This window comes from Oncorhynchus mykiss, chromosome 6 (assembly GCF_057628025.1).
Source record: "Oncorhynchus mykiss isolate SJ-2025 chromosome 6, ASM5762802v1, whole genome shotgun sequence".
In the NCBI taxonomy this organism is placed as follows: Eukaryota; Metazoa; Chordata; class Actinopteri; order Salmoniformes; family Salmonidae; genus Oncorhynchus; species Oncorhynchus mykiss.
This window is the reverse complement of record NC_143027.1, coordinates 35,359,709-35,376,948: the sequence shown is the minus strand read 5'-3', so window position 1 is coordinate 35,376,948 and position 17,240 is coordinate 35,359,709. Positions and strand designations below refer to the sequence as shown.

At 42.5% G+C, this 17,240-nt stretch overlaps 1 protein-coding gene across 38 annotated transcripts in view; it reads right to left on the bottom strand.

Moving 5' to 3' along the window:
- The window catches only part of LOC110525840 (autism susceptibility gene 2 protein), a 405,912-nt gene that overhangs the window by 65,401 nt on the left and 323,271 nt on the right, over positions 1-17,240 (bottom strand). For 6 of the 38 annotated variants that reach the window (XM_090237759.1, XM_090237765.1, XM_090237761.1 and 3 more), the window contains exon 1: positions 6,122-6,789. The exons of 20 other annotated variants lie outside the window; for them this stretch is intronic. The gene's annotated coding sequence lies outside the window, so the exon portion shown is untranslated. Of the gene's footprint in view, positions 1-6,121; positions 6,822-17,240 lie in introns of those variants that run through there. 12 more of the 38 variants (XM_090237754.1, XM_090237764.1, XM_090237756.1 and 9 more) reach the window with 7 other exon arrangements.

Here is a 17,240-nt window from a genome sequence, read left to right as displayed (position 1 = left end):
TATATTTACCCAAAGACGAAAGTCTGTTCTATTTAAAAGTCTGTTCACATCTGGTAGTTATATTTGCTACCAAACATATTACAGCCTTCAGTCTTTAGAGGCAAAGTTTTAAAATATTCTATGAATAATATGCCTTTCCCTGGCTACCCTGCTGAGGGCCTCTGTATGGTTTGGCCGTGGGGGGCCTGGTCTAGGTGGTCTGGACTCTGAAGCAGCCCTCTCTAGCCTTCCTCTGTTTGCAGAGCCTCTCTCTCTCTCTCGGCTCGCTGGTGTTGCCACAGTGCTAAATTGCACAGCTGTTCCACAATCTGTGGCGGTGTTAATTACCCTAACTTGAGCGGCAGCTCGTCAGCTCCTTGCTAACGAAGGGGCCTGCTTTCCAGCGAGGGCGCCGTATGTTTGGTATGTAGGACCATTTCCCACCCGGCGCTATACAGAGCCCCCCAGGCAGCTCGGCTCACAGACAGACCACCCGATACATCCGTATCCAGAGGAAAACTCTCTCTCCCTCTCCCTCTCCCTCTCTCTCTCTCTCTCCCTCTCCCTCTCATCTAATTAAACCAGCTTCCAAGTCCAATCTGCTTACCAAGGGGGAAAAACACAAGGCGAGATGAAAAGAGAATTTAATACACTGCTAGTAGAAAGGAGCTTAAAATGAAATATGAGAGAAAGAGAGTGCTCAATGGTTGTACTGTAGCTTAAGATCCTCAGAGATGTTGAAAGGAAGCGCTGGGTGAATCTGTGCCGATCAATCAGCGTTTGTCAGTCGGATCCCTAAGAACCTCCAAAGCCTCAGCGGTGAAACATGTATTTTCTAGAAAGTGCCTTCAATAGCCTGGTTGCTGCTCATCTCACTTGTCAGTGATACAAACACACCATTTCTCAACTCTAAACCAACCACAATCAACCTTAACCCAGCCACAATCTCAACCTTAACCCAACCACAATCTCAACCCTGACCCAACCACAATCTCAACCCTGACCCAACCACAATTGCAATTCTAACCCAACCCAATCACAACCTCAACCCTAACCCAACCACAATATCAACTCGAACTCAACCACAATCTCACCTCTAAAACAACCACAATCTCAACCCAACCTCAATCTCAACCCTAACCCTAACCCAACCACAATCTCAACCCTAACCCAACCGCAATCTCAGCTCTAACCTAATCCAATCTCAACCCCAACCCAACCACAATCTCAAATTATACCTGCAGGTATATAGTCATATATTCCTTCTCCTCTGCATTGAATAATTGAAAGTAATTCACAGTAATAGACTAAATTACTTCCCCACATAACAATTTATTTAACATATGTAGCCTTTTACATGCAACCGACAAAGTAAAGGTGTAAGCTGTTTTCACCCTTCCCACGACACCCCATTGGCTACGAGCCTCTAGCACCTACCACCCGCCATAGGATGAAACATGAACACTCTAGCTAGCCTGACATAGCACAGGGAGGCTAATGAATCCATGAGCCGGGAGTCATAAGGGGGCACAAAACGATTGGGCAATTAGGCCCACAAAACATCTCGGATGGCGTGATGGAGGACTCCTGGGTTTGTCTCCTCTCCTCCACTGTGTTCTCTCTCTCTATCATTAGAGCTGCAGTAGAGCCACATCTGGCTAATGGCACGCCTGGGGTTGGTGCTCAGACAGGGTGCCACGCAGCGCCGCACAGAACACATTTAATTACGCCTCATAAAGGTAAAAAAAAAAACAGCCTGCTCGCTGGAAAGAGCTGCTTTGGGGACAGGATGGGGCAGGCGGGGAGGAGGAAGGGGGAGGTAGGTGCAGGAGGAGAGAGAGGGATGAGGGCTGAGTGAAGGGCCTTGCAGGAAAGCTGCCAGAATTACAGGTTGACCCTTGTCGGTAGCTTGAAAAGCGGAGAATTCACTCGAGTGTCTCCACCTCTCAATGAGACGGCTGGCGCACAATAAGGAGAGGACGCTGGAGAGTGAAGGCGATAGATGCTCGCGAGCACCAGAATCAAAGACCCCTATTTTCTCTCCTTTTAGATCATGGCCCTCGCAGCATCCGACGTCAGCGGCTAATTGGAGAAGTGCCGCGAGGATTAAAGGCAGAGGTCTCTGAAATATTTATGATGGGGTTGTGAGACTGTTTGATGTGAAGTGGGGGTCCTTTATCCCGCGGCTATAGTGAGAACAACAACACCACCATCATCATCATAGGCACACATCCCCATCATGGCTGATGAGTGCTGAGGGGCCAAGCTCTCTTATCCCCCCCCCACCCACACACACACACACACTATCTCTCTACCCTTCCATAACCCCGTCTTCCTCCCTTCCCCCCTTGACCTCTCCGGTGGTGGGTGGGGGCATTGTGTTGTGCAGTGGCCCTTGCCCGAGCGGCCCTCGTCTGTCCACTGTGAGCTGTGAGCATGAAAAACACATTACCCGCTGAGTGACTGGCTGACCTATGACTGCAGCAATACCTGGAGGTATTTAAAAGGCCTTAGGTGGCCGCTTTGTTGCGGCGCACAGTTGACATTTAGAACTGAGGGGCGAGGAGAGAAAAAAGAGGACGGGCCCCCAGGACTCAGCGCAGCGCGAGCAGATGCCCCAACATTTAGGAAATAACATCTGATAGGAGATGAGGGAGAAAAAGCTGCACAGTTGACAAATTGGCTGAGTCTAAAATGGTCCCCTATTCCCTATATAGCGAACTACTTTTGGCCAGGGTCCATTAGCTCTGATCAAAAGTAGTGCACTAGGGAATAGAGTGCCATTTGTGACACAGACATTATGGAGGCAGCAATCCATTGTGTGACAGTGTCAGAGCTGGCCAACACCACGGGAAAGGTCACCGGTCACTTCCATTTGAACAAAGGCATAAATACCACCCATCCAGAGTGGTTAACAACACACAGACTCCACAGGGACCCACTGTTCGTGGACCGCAGCAATAAAAAAATAGGAAAAAATGAATTTTGTTTTGCCAACACCTCCCTGTCCCTTTATGGCCAGTGGCCTTGTGGGGCCCATTCATGTTATTTATAACGTTAATGTTAAAAACAGACATCTCTGCAGTGCACATTAAAGTGGTGCTTGCCAACCCCGTCTCACTCTTTCTCACTGCTGCTGGTTTCCTCTGTTCCTCTTTCTCAGGTCTCCCACTGCTTTTGGTGCAGAGAGAGTGCTTTATAGTCCTTCTCTTGCCAGCATTAAGACGTTATAAGTACCATGGGGAAGCCTGTAAATTCCCCATTGCTCTCTCGCTCTCAAACACACACACACACACGCACACACGTAGAGTATAGAGGAGGGAGTGTTCTCCTCTCCAAGTATGAATACGATCACGTTACACGTCATTTGTTATATAGTAATGACGTGTTTTCAGAATAATCCTCTAGAAAAAAATCTATCCAAGACTAATAACAAGCAGCCGTCTCAGTCTGTATAAGAGGGAAATCATAGACTAAATACTGCGAAGGGGGCCTCTACCCAGCGAATCGGACAAAGGTGAGCCACATAACAAGCAATACAATTCACCCAGCTTAATAGGCTTAACACAAGTGCCCAGACAACAAATTGGTACAATAGATGTACGTAATGTGATTTATGGGCGCTGGTGCTGTGTCAGGGGATCTGCAGGAAAGAAAGCACACATTCAGCACTTGGAAGGGAATGTCCATCCATCCTTCACTGAAGTGAATGGACTGCTAATACTCTGCCATTCCAAAGAGCAAAATAAGAGATCACACTCTCTCACTCCATACTAAAAGAAAATACAAGAAAAACAGAATGGAGAGCTCGATAGAGAGGAGATGAGAAACACTCCCTCTACAGTACTGCCTGAGGGCTGGCCTTGAATGAGCAGTACCACGGCTAGGCTGCCGAATGAATGTGAAGTGAAAGTGTTGCTGTGTTTTTCACTCTAGTATGTAAGACACCTACCCTACTGCCATATTTCACCATCCTGTTCTCACAGTGGGCAGGCAGGTCAGGCATCAGAATAAGCCAATTTTGGATTTAAGATCTACATTCCAGACAGGGTGCAGTTGGGGATTTAGAGCAGTTTATCACCCCTTCAAACCGAATCGCTTTTTTAAAACAGATTTAACATCAAATGCATCAACACATTTTTCACTGCCACGTTTTTAGTTTTCTCTCAACATTTCACGGACCATCGCAATGTGCTGCAGCAGGCCAGGCAGGTGATTCCAACCAAAACAGCTTAACTGCTCATTCACCTTTAATGATAGTGGTTGATAGCATTACCACTTTCCAGTCGATATTGTCACGATTAAGACCTCTGAATAGGGTTATTTGCTTAACGTTTCCACTTCCTCCCCGATGTTTCATGTTTCACTATTGCTTTTAAATCCCCGCATTAAATCCAACACAAATCTCCATTTAATGTTTGTCCTTCCCCTCCTCCCCTAGTTTGAGGCAGGAGGCATTAGGCTTATGACGCAAGGTTTGTCATGTATCCCCGAGCTAGCTGTGATCAGCCTGAACTCTTACATTACAAATAGCTGGAGGATTTTTTTTTTTCACCCTCTTATCAGCCTTGCCAAGCAGGCCTCTTTCTTATCAGCTTTCTGCTGGAGATAAATGGGCTTTTGAAGATATGAATAAGGAGAGCTTTTTTGCAACCTAATTCCAGAGCTGCATCTGCAGTAGATTAAAGATTTGGTTGAAGGAAATGGAGAAAGACACATATTTTTAAAGGGAGGTGGTAGAGGCGGTGGGTACTGTGTAGCAATGGCGTTAATGTATTAGTAAGGCAATATTTCCCCCTATCAAATAGCTCTAAAATACATATTTACGACAAGGTCAAAAAGGAAACACTAAGACCACTTCATGAACACGCGCAAAAAGGAGACAGGAGTTATTGTTGTTGTAAAGTGTGAGGAGATCTATCCACTTTTCATAGGAACCACTACACAAAAAGCCAAGCATGGTTGTCCAAATCACCCACTCAACGTGTAGGCCAGTGACCCTGTTGAACTCTTGAGGCCCACCATTTTCAAACAGCGTTTCCAATAAAAAAAATAGCAGTATTATCTCACATGATCATAATACGGACACTTTTCTAAGTTTAAAATGACATAAACATAAAAGTAACCGTGTTACAACCCACAGGTTTGTGTAGTATGGCTGTAAGAAAAAGTTCAGTATCAAATAAATGTAGGCCTATACACATGTACACCGACAGCTTTTTCAACCCTAGAGGGGCAATCTAGAGGTAGGGGCTCTAAAGTTTTCAAAGAGCTATTTGCTTACATTGTTATTACCTTAAGAATGCTTTGCACACTGTAGGGAATAACCTATCCATAAAACATGAAGTTATAGCTATCCTAATAAACACAGCATTTTGGGGTTCAGTTCTAGGGTCGAATAGACACTTTCAACCTGAAATGACGATAGAGACGCCAAGACAACATAAAGTAAAGTAGCCTACAGGTGTGTGTTGTTCCAAACATAGGCTACTTAGACAGACACAACAACAGTGTAGATGCTACGGATCACTTACATTTAAAAAAAAATATATGAACACGGAAATAACTGTTAACAAACAAGCCAAAAGCCGCCATAGAATAGCGGAGCGGTAAGCGCGCATAACAGCCTCTCTGCGTCTTTGGGTCATATTGAAAGACGTTTTGATATAACCTTGAACATCCACATTCTTGCGTGCTTTGGTGATAAAAACTAATTATATAGCTCCTCCTGTGGTACTTGATGCCAGACATAGCGCAACCTTAAAATGATGTCAATGTCGTGCGTTGCATTTATTGTAGACTGGACTAGGCTACTGTCTGTCACGACGAGACTTAGACATGTACCAAAAATAATTCGATTAATATAATTGACATATATAGTAAGTCAAAATGTGCAAGTAATTGGGCTAACAGAATAGAATACATTGTGCATAGCCGTTACTCAGGGAAAAGCGAGTAAATCGAAATCATCAATAGGCTACGGAATAGCCTACCGGTAGGCTATTCTTAATTTCTATCGGCCTATGTAATAATGTAAATATTATTAGATTTTTGTGTTACCATAAATCTTACATAGGGCAAACATTGCAATAAGGCAAAAGGTTGGCTGGCATGAGCCAATTATCAAATTTCATAACCTTACCGAAACAAATGAGTTGCGATGTCCTCCGTGCAAAGAACCATTGGGGGAAGAAATGTAATATAGGTTCACAAAACCATTCGACCGAGTCGTATTCAAATAAATCCAGATCGGGAATAGGCTACGCAACAGAAATTCGAGCAGAATTCCGTGTAGAATAGTCGACAGCGGAGCAGACAAGACAGAAGAACCAACCTGCTTAACCAATAAATCTTTACTGAGCGTTTTTTCCGTCTGCAGCGGCAAAAACTGTCAAACCATAAGCAATATTTTTTATATTCTGTTTTTTCTTCTTTTCTTCAAAGTTCAATCACAAGCAGAAACTATTCGTGCTCTGAGAATAGTCCTAAAAACAGGTTCCCCGTTCCCGAAAAAGGAAAAACAGTAGATCTTTGTGTCAAACCAGATTACTGTTGATATGAATCCAAGTCTTTAAAAAGCTCCGATGACAGATCATTAACAATAGATTCCAAGAATAAGACGGCTTCACGCTGGAAATAACAGCAATGACATATCCCAGGTTGTGAAAAACCTTTCAAGTGAGTTAGGCATTTCAATAGAATGTATCCACCATTTCTTGACGCTTTTAGAGAACTCCCGAAAAAACGCAGCGCGCTCTGCGCCTCGGACACGATGCTCTCCAGGCACATACGAGAGAGACTGGCTTCAAATGCGTTGGCAGGCTGTGCTTCAAGCAGCTCGCTCCGCTGGGTGTGTTAAAAAAAAAGAGGACAGGACGAGACCAAAGCAATCAATGCACGAGAGCTAGATCTTTAATTTGATTCACTGTGCCGTCGTTCTCTCAATTGAACATGTCAACAGTCCTGTCTTCTTGTATCTTGAAAAACGTTTTGACAAATCGGGTTTTGCAAATGGCACAGGGACTATGCGTATAGGCCTATTATTATGCTCAATGCTTTACATCGCAATTTACTAAGACAACACCCCCCTTTTCAAGGACATTCCAAGCCAAAAGCACAATGCATGTACATCCTACCAACGACCAAGGATCGTTCATGTCATCTCTATCCAACAATGTAACATAAATACACATTAATATAACCAAATAATATTGTCTGTTTATAGTTCAGTGAAAGACAGTGTACTAACCCATAATAACACCGCTATTATTGTGTTGTAATGGGCTGTTATTTTGTTACACTCACAAATCCACATGCTGTGCCAGTACAGTGGAGAGAGCATCTTGGCCTCTTTACTTGGATTTTAAAGACATATTTCTCCAACCCAGCTAAAAATCAGGGAGTTCATCCATCTTGACCTCCCAAGTCTGCAATGATTTCTCAGACTCCCACTTTAACAGTGGTCTGGGGAATACCGACTGGCATTCTGACAGGCATCTGCCTCCCTTTTAAAGCTGAAGATACTGTTCTAAAAATGTACTGATGGGGGGAGAAGAAAATCTTTGAGGATGAAGAGTAAGATATTTCCTACATCTGCTTTAGAAAGTCAAGTTAGCCCTGTGGTTAACTTGTTCACCATTATGACCTGCTTAACTCACATGATTGAAGTCTGATGGAGAAAGCAGATGCTACCAAACGCGAAGAATAAGAATCCGACAACCCCACTCAGTCTCAGTGGATTTGGCTAAAGACGAGTTTAAGATGAGTGTTGACTCTCTACCATGTCATGTGATACCCTGGAGAGAATGAGGGCTGTATATTATGTGAAAAGACCCTGTTAAAAGAATGATAAATACAGTATCACAAATGAAAAAATAATACACTATCCTGTTTCCCCCAAACTGGCATCTATTTTGTCTATATTTTAATGCAGCCTTCCATGTTAATACGAGTGATCGGTGGGTTTGTGTCTAGAATGCAAGACTTGTAATTATTTCCCAGCTGACTGTAATTACAGGTCATCCCCAATCCTACCGACTTTCCATTAAAAACTCGAGGCATTACGCTCTCTCTCTCTCACACACACACACACACACACACACACACACACACACACACACACACACACACACACTTACTTTATGGCTACCAGTCTCTGAGGATGTATTAATGGCAGAGGTAGTAGAGCACAGTAAGCAAGAGGAAACATTTTCATTGTTCGACTTTTGGTCAAATAGTCCATTTCAGTTCTGTTTTTTTTCCTGGGCAGTTTGAAAGACTAGGAAAGCTAAATTGAAACATGCATATGACGCTAGACTTGGGGAATTATCCTGAAAATATAAGGAACACAAAACCACAAACGATATGATTAACATTTCAAGAGAAACTAGTTCGATTCTGTATCTCTGCAACCCTGTGTTCGGACCAAAAACAAAAAAATAAACCCATCACTACATTGTAACACTATAAATTAGCCATTCATAAAGAATGATTTAACAGTTGTAAAGGTTTTCAAATAAATTATATAGATTGAGGCTATCCAAATGTCTACAGGTAGCTGTAGGCCTCTCCTAAAACAACTTTGTGCATATGAGGACAGGTTGAGTACTACACGTTTGTGGGCCAGTGTAATGCAGGCCTACTCTCTGTCCTTCAGCAGTAACCTGACAGCTTTAGGCCGGAGGTCCACTGAGTTGTGGCTAGCTAATGCCACCAGCCTTGACGAGGAGAACAGTTAATCTCAGGTAAGCCAGCAGTGACTGAGTGGATATGGAGCCCCGTCCACATATCTAACCCTGTGGAAATAGCATCCGGCATACCAATCTCCCCATGCTGGCCGCCATGTCCCTGACTCCCTCAAGTCCTAAATTAGGTGTGTACTTTACAGCCAGTGGCAGTGCAGCATGTTATGTAAAAGAGGACCTTAGACAGTGGATAGACAGGTTCATTACAGATCCCTGACAGCAAACATTGCAATCAATGATGTATGCTAGGTAATTAACTTTTAGATGGCGCCCTTGGTGTCATGTTCCACAGAACACATGTACTCTATTCCCTGTTATTAACACCTTGTACAATTCAGCCTATTGGAAATGTCACTAGCATTATGTTTCCATAAATTATTATGTGGTCAAAATAATGTCTTATTTTGAAAATGAATCCATGTTGTGCCCAAGTATTGCAACTGGAAAACAATTAGTGCAGTTACGTGTTTCCATAAAAATGTGCACCGGCAAAATGATTTTCACTAGGCAACAAATGACATCAATATCTTTCCCCATCTAACCATGGCAAGGAATCTGTGCCGTCATTGTTAATGACGGTGGAGAGGCAGAACTTAGGCTGTCAAAACTCAAACGGAACGGAATGGCAGCCGATGTTCATGTTTTATTCCCTTTTTATTTCTGTGTGCATGAACATCCTGAAACACTGTAATTTCTACCCGCAAGTGCCTTCGGAAATCCATGATTTATTCATTACAGGGCATGAGTAGCTTAGACCTACACTGTGGGAAAGAGCACCTTATTCAATGGGCCCCCATCTTTCAATAAAGAGACAGTGTTTCTAGGTCATCCATTTAGAGCACCTGCATACTTCAAAATACAAGTACTGCTATCGTGAATGGAGGCCAGTGGGTGTCAGACACTCTGAAAGACTTTCGGGAGACTAGACTTACTGTAAAGGGTATTATAGTAACGGGAAGCTCTATAAATATGAGCGGCTGCCCGCAAGATATCAAGACAAAAAGCTCTCTGTATAATAGTATGCAGAAATGAAGTCAGACAGACAGTAATGGATTTTTCATTTATCAAGAAGAGCCTTTTGGAAGCTGGCTGGAAGGCATTTGGTGAGTATCGCATCAATCTATGCGTCTTGTCAGGCTCATCTTAGCTTCTTAAAGGCCCAGTGCAGTCAAAAACACGAGTTTCCCATGTTTTAAATACATTTCCACACTTTGATGATGACGATAATGTTCTATCATTTTTTAAAAGACTATCTGTTTGAAAAGACTATCTGAAATATCTGCCTGTTTGGTGGGATGGAGTTTTGGCCTGCCTGATGACATCACCAGGCAGTAAATGTGTTAATAGATCAATAAGAATGGGGTTCCAAACCTCACTGCCAATAACAACTAGTTTGACTTTTTCCCCTCCCCACTCAGACCACTCCCAGACTGTCCTAGCAAAATTCTTGCTTGGAAAATTGCTCTTTACTTAAGGTTATTTTGTTTTAAATTAAAATGGTCAAAAATAAACAATCCCAGTAAGGTACTTAATTGTTACCCAGAAATTATTCGATATTGGCTGCATAGGACCTTTAACTTTCCCTATAGATCTCCTCATCACGGGCCTCATGGTAAAATATTTCTGGAGGGTCCTTTTCAACATGAAAAGCCGTCCTGATTCCTGATTGATCGAGCTGATGTAGATCAAAAAGCAACCCTCCATCCATCAGGCACATTAAAAATGAATTACGTCAGAGGAGATAAAAAGGCTGCAGGGCTGGTGATAGACGGACCAGGGCAGGGGGAGATGAGATGAGAGCTGGTAACTGCACTAGTTTGCCTCAGGAACCCCTCTACCAACCAGTCCCAGTAGATATATTCATCCATCAGGCTTCAATCCCAGAGATGAGTGACTGTTTGAAGGCTTTGCTAGGCACCTTATCCCCAGGCTTAACAATCCGATATTGGTTGTTGCCGAAGATAATGACTCTCCATTGATGATAAAATACCCTGGGTTAGCTACAGCAATTTGCATTGCCCAACGCTGACGATCGATAACGGTGGAAGAGCATGAATGAAATGACATTTTTGAATGAATGATTTTCGCCAATTGGCAACCCATCTCTTATGGGATTAATTGACCCATAAATAAACATGACAATAATTCACTGTGGTAATTCAATGATAATTCTTCTTCTGGTGTTCTCTGCATTGCGCAACGCATAAAGAGGTACAAATCAATACATAATAGTACATAAGGTTATACAAAAAATGATTATATCCCTAGAGCAGTAAAATAATATATACAATAATACACACATACATAAATAAATACAGAAAAAAATAAACAAAAGGCATTTGAACCCAGTCTGGCACAAAGAGAAGATTCATATGGGAGACAAGCCTATACACAATCTATATACACACGTACCATTTACCACATAGAAGATTCATATGGGAGACAAGCCTATACACAATCTATATACACACGTACCATTTACCACATAGAAGATTCATATGGGAGACAAGCCTATAAACAATCTATATACACACGTACCATTTACCACATAGAAGATTCATATGGGAGACAAACCTATAAACAATCTATATACACACGTACCATTTACCACATAGAAGATTCATATGGGAGACAAGCCTATAAACAATCTATATACACACGTACCATTTACCACATAGAAGATTCATATGGGAGACAAGCCTTTAAACAATCTATATACACACGTACCATTTACCACATAGAAGATTCATATGGGAGACAAGCCTATAAACAATCTATATACACACGTATCATTTACCACATAGAAGATTCATATGGGAGACAAGCCTATAAACAATCTATATACACACGTACCATTTACCACATAGAAGATTCATATGGGAGACAAGCCCATAAACAATCTATATACACACGTACCATTTACCACATAGAAGATTCATATGGGAGACAAGCCTATAAACAATCTATATACACAAGTACCATTTACCACATAGAAGATTCATATGGGAGACAAGCCTATAAACAATCTATATACACACGTACCATTTACCACATAGAAGATTCATATGGGAGACAAGCCTATAAACAATCTATATACACACGTACCATTTACCACATAGAAGATTCATATGGGAGACAAGCCTATACACAATCTATATACACACGTACCATTTACCACATAGAAGATTCATATGGGAGACAAGAATATAAACAATCTATATACACACGTACCATTTACCACATAGAAGATTCATATGGGAGACAAGCCTATAAACAATCTATATACACACGTACCATTTACCACATAGAAGATTCATATGGGAGACAAGCCTATAAACAATCTATATACACACGTACCATTTACCACATAGAAGATTCATATGGGAGACAAGCCTATAAACAATCTATATACACACGTACCATTTACCACATAGAAGCAAAATATTTTAACAATTTAATTACAAGTCGCCCTTTTTCTTTAATTCCAGGCTTTATCTAAATATTCCGCAAAAGGAAATACACAATGGACAAAAAAACTATTTCAGTTTCTCCTCATCGCTCAGCCACATAATGTCAGGGTACATCTGGTGTGCTTTCTGAAATAAGAGCAAGCGTATATAGTGGTAGAAAGGGCAATAGAGGGTAAAATGAGTTTCATTCTCTCTTTCTTCGAGGTCACAATAGTTACATAGTCTTTCCTCTTCCATTTCACCACAATACCGACCTGTTTCAATACGCAGAGGCAATATCCCTGATCAGACCTGTTTCACGCAGGGGCAATATCCCTGATCTGACCTGTTTCAATAAGCAGAGGCAATATCCCTGATCTGACCTGTTTCACGCAGGGGCAATATCCCTGATCTTACCTGTTTCAATAAGCAGAGGCAATATCCCTGATCTGACCTGTTTCAATACCCAGAGGCAATATCCGTAATCTGACCTGTTTCAATACGCAGCGGCAATATCCCTGATCTGACCTGTTTCAATACCCAGAGGCAATATCCGTAATCTGACCTGTTTCAATACGCAGAGGCAATATCCCTGATCTGACCTGTTTCAATACGCAGAGGCAATATCCCTGATCTGACCTGTTTCAATAAGCAGAGGCAATATCCCTGATCTGACCTGTTTCAATACGCAGAGGCAATATCCCTGATCTGACCTGTTTCACGCAGGGGCAATATCCCTGATCTTACCTGTTTCAATAAGCAGAGGCAATATCCCTGATCTTACCTGTTTCAATAAGCAGAGGCAATATCCCTGATCTGACCTGTTTCAATACGCAGAGGCAATATCCCTGATCTGACCTGTTTCAATACGCAGAGGCAATATCCCTGATCTGACCTGTTTCAATACGCAGAGGCAATATCCCTGATCATACCTGTGCACATAGCGATCTCTTGCTGTTAGGAAGGTTATACATAATATATATCTCTCACACACAAATTCACCCTTAATCAAACAAAAGGTCCTCAATTTGGGTTTATGATTAATCTCATCCACCCATTTTATTTTCATATCGCATCAACAGTTGTTTTTAAATCATATCTATGTCTCCCTTCATTTGGTTTTCATACGTTCACAGTCAGACTGTAGAAAAATGTCAGACATTTCAGTCAGACATTTCAGTTGCACAAGGTCCCCTTATGGACAGATTCCATTACAAAACTTCTAGCTCTTCTGGCAGTTGGCATATTCAACAGTTTATTTCAAAGTCTCACCATACATGCCTTCCATCTCACCTAAAAAGTAACGTACTGCTCTGCTCTGTTATGGACATGATCATTTTTAAAATACCTCTTAGCACCCCACACTCCTGCTGAATAGTCCAGAACAGGACACATGCATGTCTGACACAGTTAGGAATACGTAGCATAACCAATATCTTTGAGTGTTTTAGTTTTTCCTATAACTCCCCCAAGAGCTCTACTTGCTGAGTCGGCCAGGGTAGATGTTCCGTATAGAAAAGTAATATGTTCAATCATAAAAAGTCCCAAATATTTATAATTGCTAGTAAACTCAACAATGTCTTCACCAAAACAAAACACTTCTCTTAGTAGCTGGTTTTCTAAAATGCATTATCGGTGTTTTTGTCTGGTTAACCATGAGTCTCCATCTTTTACACCAAGTGACTGCACATAATAATAACATGTTCTGCAGGTCTTGTTCAGTTTCTGCCATCAAAATAATATCACCAGCATATAAAACAATACTTAGCATTTCATCATCATATCTTACGCCAATATTGAACTGTTTCCTTTACTTTGCCAAGTCATTTATAAACACACCAAACACAGTTGATGATAAGGCGTCACCCGAGGGTGTGGGAAACCAATCTTTACGATATTCATTAGCACGCACACAAGCAATTGGTACTTTGTAAAGAGACTGGATTGCGTGATAAAATGCCCCATCAACCCGTCAACCCGTCTTTAACAAACTATAGGATAAAAGATCCCTATTTACAAATTCTAGATCTTTCTGGAAATAAATTAAACATGCAAAAGTAGGCTTCTATTCGTGTATTCTATTTCTGATTATTGTACAGACCGAGAAGATATGATCTATACAGGCTCTAGATTTACCGAAACCATTTTTGTTCTTCCACCAGAATATTTTGATCCTCCAAAAAGGTCATTAGCCTATTGTTGAGGATAGATGAATATCATTTAGAAACTGTACTTAAACTTACGCCTCTTAAACTTACGCCTCTATAGTTTAGGAGCACTCTCGGGTCAAAAAGCAGTTGGTACCTGATAAGCATGCACGATGGACTCGTGTCGGTTTATAGGAGGAATGCCAACCTCTCTCTTGCTCTACAGTCCTCTATTCTCACCTCCCCTCCTTCTTCCCCCTTTCCATCTCCCGCTCCTGCCCTCCCCCACTCTCTTTCCTGCATTCCTATGAGCGAGCAAAGAATGGCTGCTCCTGATAGAATCAGCAAGGACATTGCCGTCTTTATTCTCCCTCAAAGACCATGCACATGTCACCTTGGCGTTCTTTATCTTCTTCGCGGCAGCACGGCGGCGGCCAGAGGAAATGTACAAAGCAGATCCTCTATTCGATACACAATTGTTTATGGAGCCTGCGCTTGCCTTGCAGGACAACCACTTATTTTCCCCTATAAGAGCTGTTTGGGAAATGGACCAAAAATAAACTTCATAGACCTACATCTGTTTCTCTTAACAACAAAAACATAGACGCTAAAGATTTTCACCCATTCTGTGGTTGTATCACATATTGGTCTCCTCGGAAGTACAAACAAAGAAATGGAAACGTAAGAGAGGCGACATTAGCTGCTGATCCAGGGACTATGATCAGGGACATTTAATAACAACATCTGACAGGCTACAACATTGCTTGGCATTTGTGGACAACAATGGCTGACAGTTGGACATGCTGACAGTTAGACGCACGTCACCAAAACATTGGTGGATAATATTGATAACGGCTAAAAATGATTTGGGATATTTCCTGGCTCATAAAGTGTGGAAGACAGTTTTGGATCCTTTTTTTCATGCACATTGATAATTGAATACCGAGTGGCGCCAGTTTATTAACATTCTATGACTTTTTGTCTCTCAGACAATAATAAGCATATAATCTTCGGCACTGGGGAGGAACAGGCGTTAACGCCTCAACAGACACTCAGCGGTTGTCACCATAAAATAAAATAAAAACTCTGTAGTGTACGCTCTGATGAGTGATCCTTTAAAACTTTACTATCATCGCAGCGTCATAATGTAGAAAGAAAAGACCATAGGGTGCTCTGTGGCTTCACACTACAGACACTGGACACTTAGCACATGGCAGACAGACAGACAGACAGACAGACAGACAACAACGTAAAGACGGTGAGCTGTCGGATAGATAAAGGTCTATCTGAAACACAGGGAAAAGAAAAGGGTTGGGAACGTGATAGAATAGTGCGCGGTGAGGGATGGATGGCTTCCAGGTGCTGGGAACTATGCCAATTTATGCAGCGGCCTTCTAAACGCAAGTCTGGAAATTGGCGGCAAAGTTTGAGAGAGCAAGAACACTCTTTCAGGGATGAAGTATATTACTCTCCAAATCAAATCGTCTTACTGTACATGTGAGGACAACAGATGTCCACAGACATCTGCAACGAAGACACGAGGAGCAATAGAAAGAGCATTACTACTGTGCGGGTGAATCGCAACAGTTGAAGGCCTTGGAGAGGAAAATGACAGAGTGTTTGTTATGGGGAGAAACATAGAGTAGCTGGACGGCAGAGGCTGGAGTGAGATTAAATAAAGGCTTACCAGAGCAAAGACCTAATCCATTCAGAGATAAATGCAGGGTCTCAGAAGCACATTTGTTGTGCGGCCTGAGGTTTACCAACTGGCATTATAGCTCCATTCCTCATCATTACCGACCTGTATCAGTGGCCCTAAGATAGGGTCAGCCTGGGAATAGAGGCCGGGGTAGAAGGCAGGAGAGAGGGAGAAGGGCACTGATGGAAAAAGAGGAAGATAATGGATACAGGGTGTGTGTGTGCGGGGGGGGGGGGTGCATTGTTATTTCTTCCCTGCACACCTGCACACATCTGAGTTCAATCTCAGTTTCAATTTTGATGATGTGTGCGTTAGTGGGAATGTCATGCAAACGCTAGATTTGGTGTGTGTTTGAAAGGGTGAGAGATAAATAGATGATTGAGAGAGGGAGAAAGCCGGGGGGAGAGAGAGAAAGAGAGAGAAAGAGAGATGGAAGAGCGTGCGGCTGTGTGTACGCGGTGCACCTCGGTCGCCATATGTTGCAGCACTTCACGGTGGAGGGCTGAATACGGACACAAGTGCTCCCAGCAGTAAGCCAGGCAGGCAGCAGCACAGTGTCAGATATGGAAATCCACCAGCACTCATGAACGATACAAGGCCGCTCTTCAGGTCCACACGTCAAAGGATTTGCCAGGGTGGATGCGGCAGATGCTTTGACAGATTTAAAGGAGCCAAGAGGAGGGGTTCTTGGCTCTCCACTGTGGAGCACATCGACTTCTCTAGTGTTAGAGAAGTGTATAATAAGACCCCTTGAGAGAAAAGTGTTGGAGAAAAAAAAAACAAGCACCCTGGCTTAAAAAAAGCCCAAAACAACTAAATGTGATTGCATTGAAGGCCCTTATTAACATAGTCTTTCACTCAGTGAGGATGCCACCGGTTTTAATTCAGAGAGACACAGCTGCCGGGGCCCTGCAATTTCTATTATGACTCTATGATTCAATCAATTACAGCTCAAAAACTACGGCTTAATTAACTACATACTCTCTCAGGCTCTAGGTTTCCCTCAGAGCCAGTCTAAAAACAGACAAACAAAATGTCTGCCTGCCTCCTTCCCCCCCCTCTGACACTGTGAGGCAAAGATGGTGGTTGGGTAAGAGTGTTAGAATGTATACTATAAATGTGCATCCCAAATGACACCCGTATGCCAGGGGTGGGCAGGGACGCACATTCAATCTGGCCCAAGGGAGGTTTGAGTAAAAATGATTGGGAAATGATTATTTTG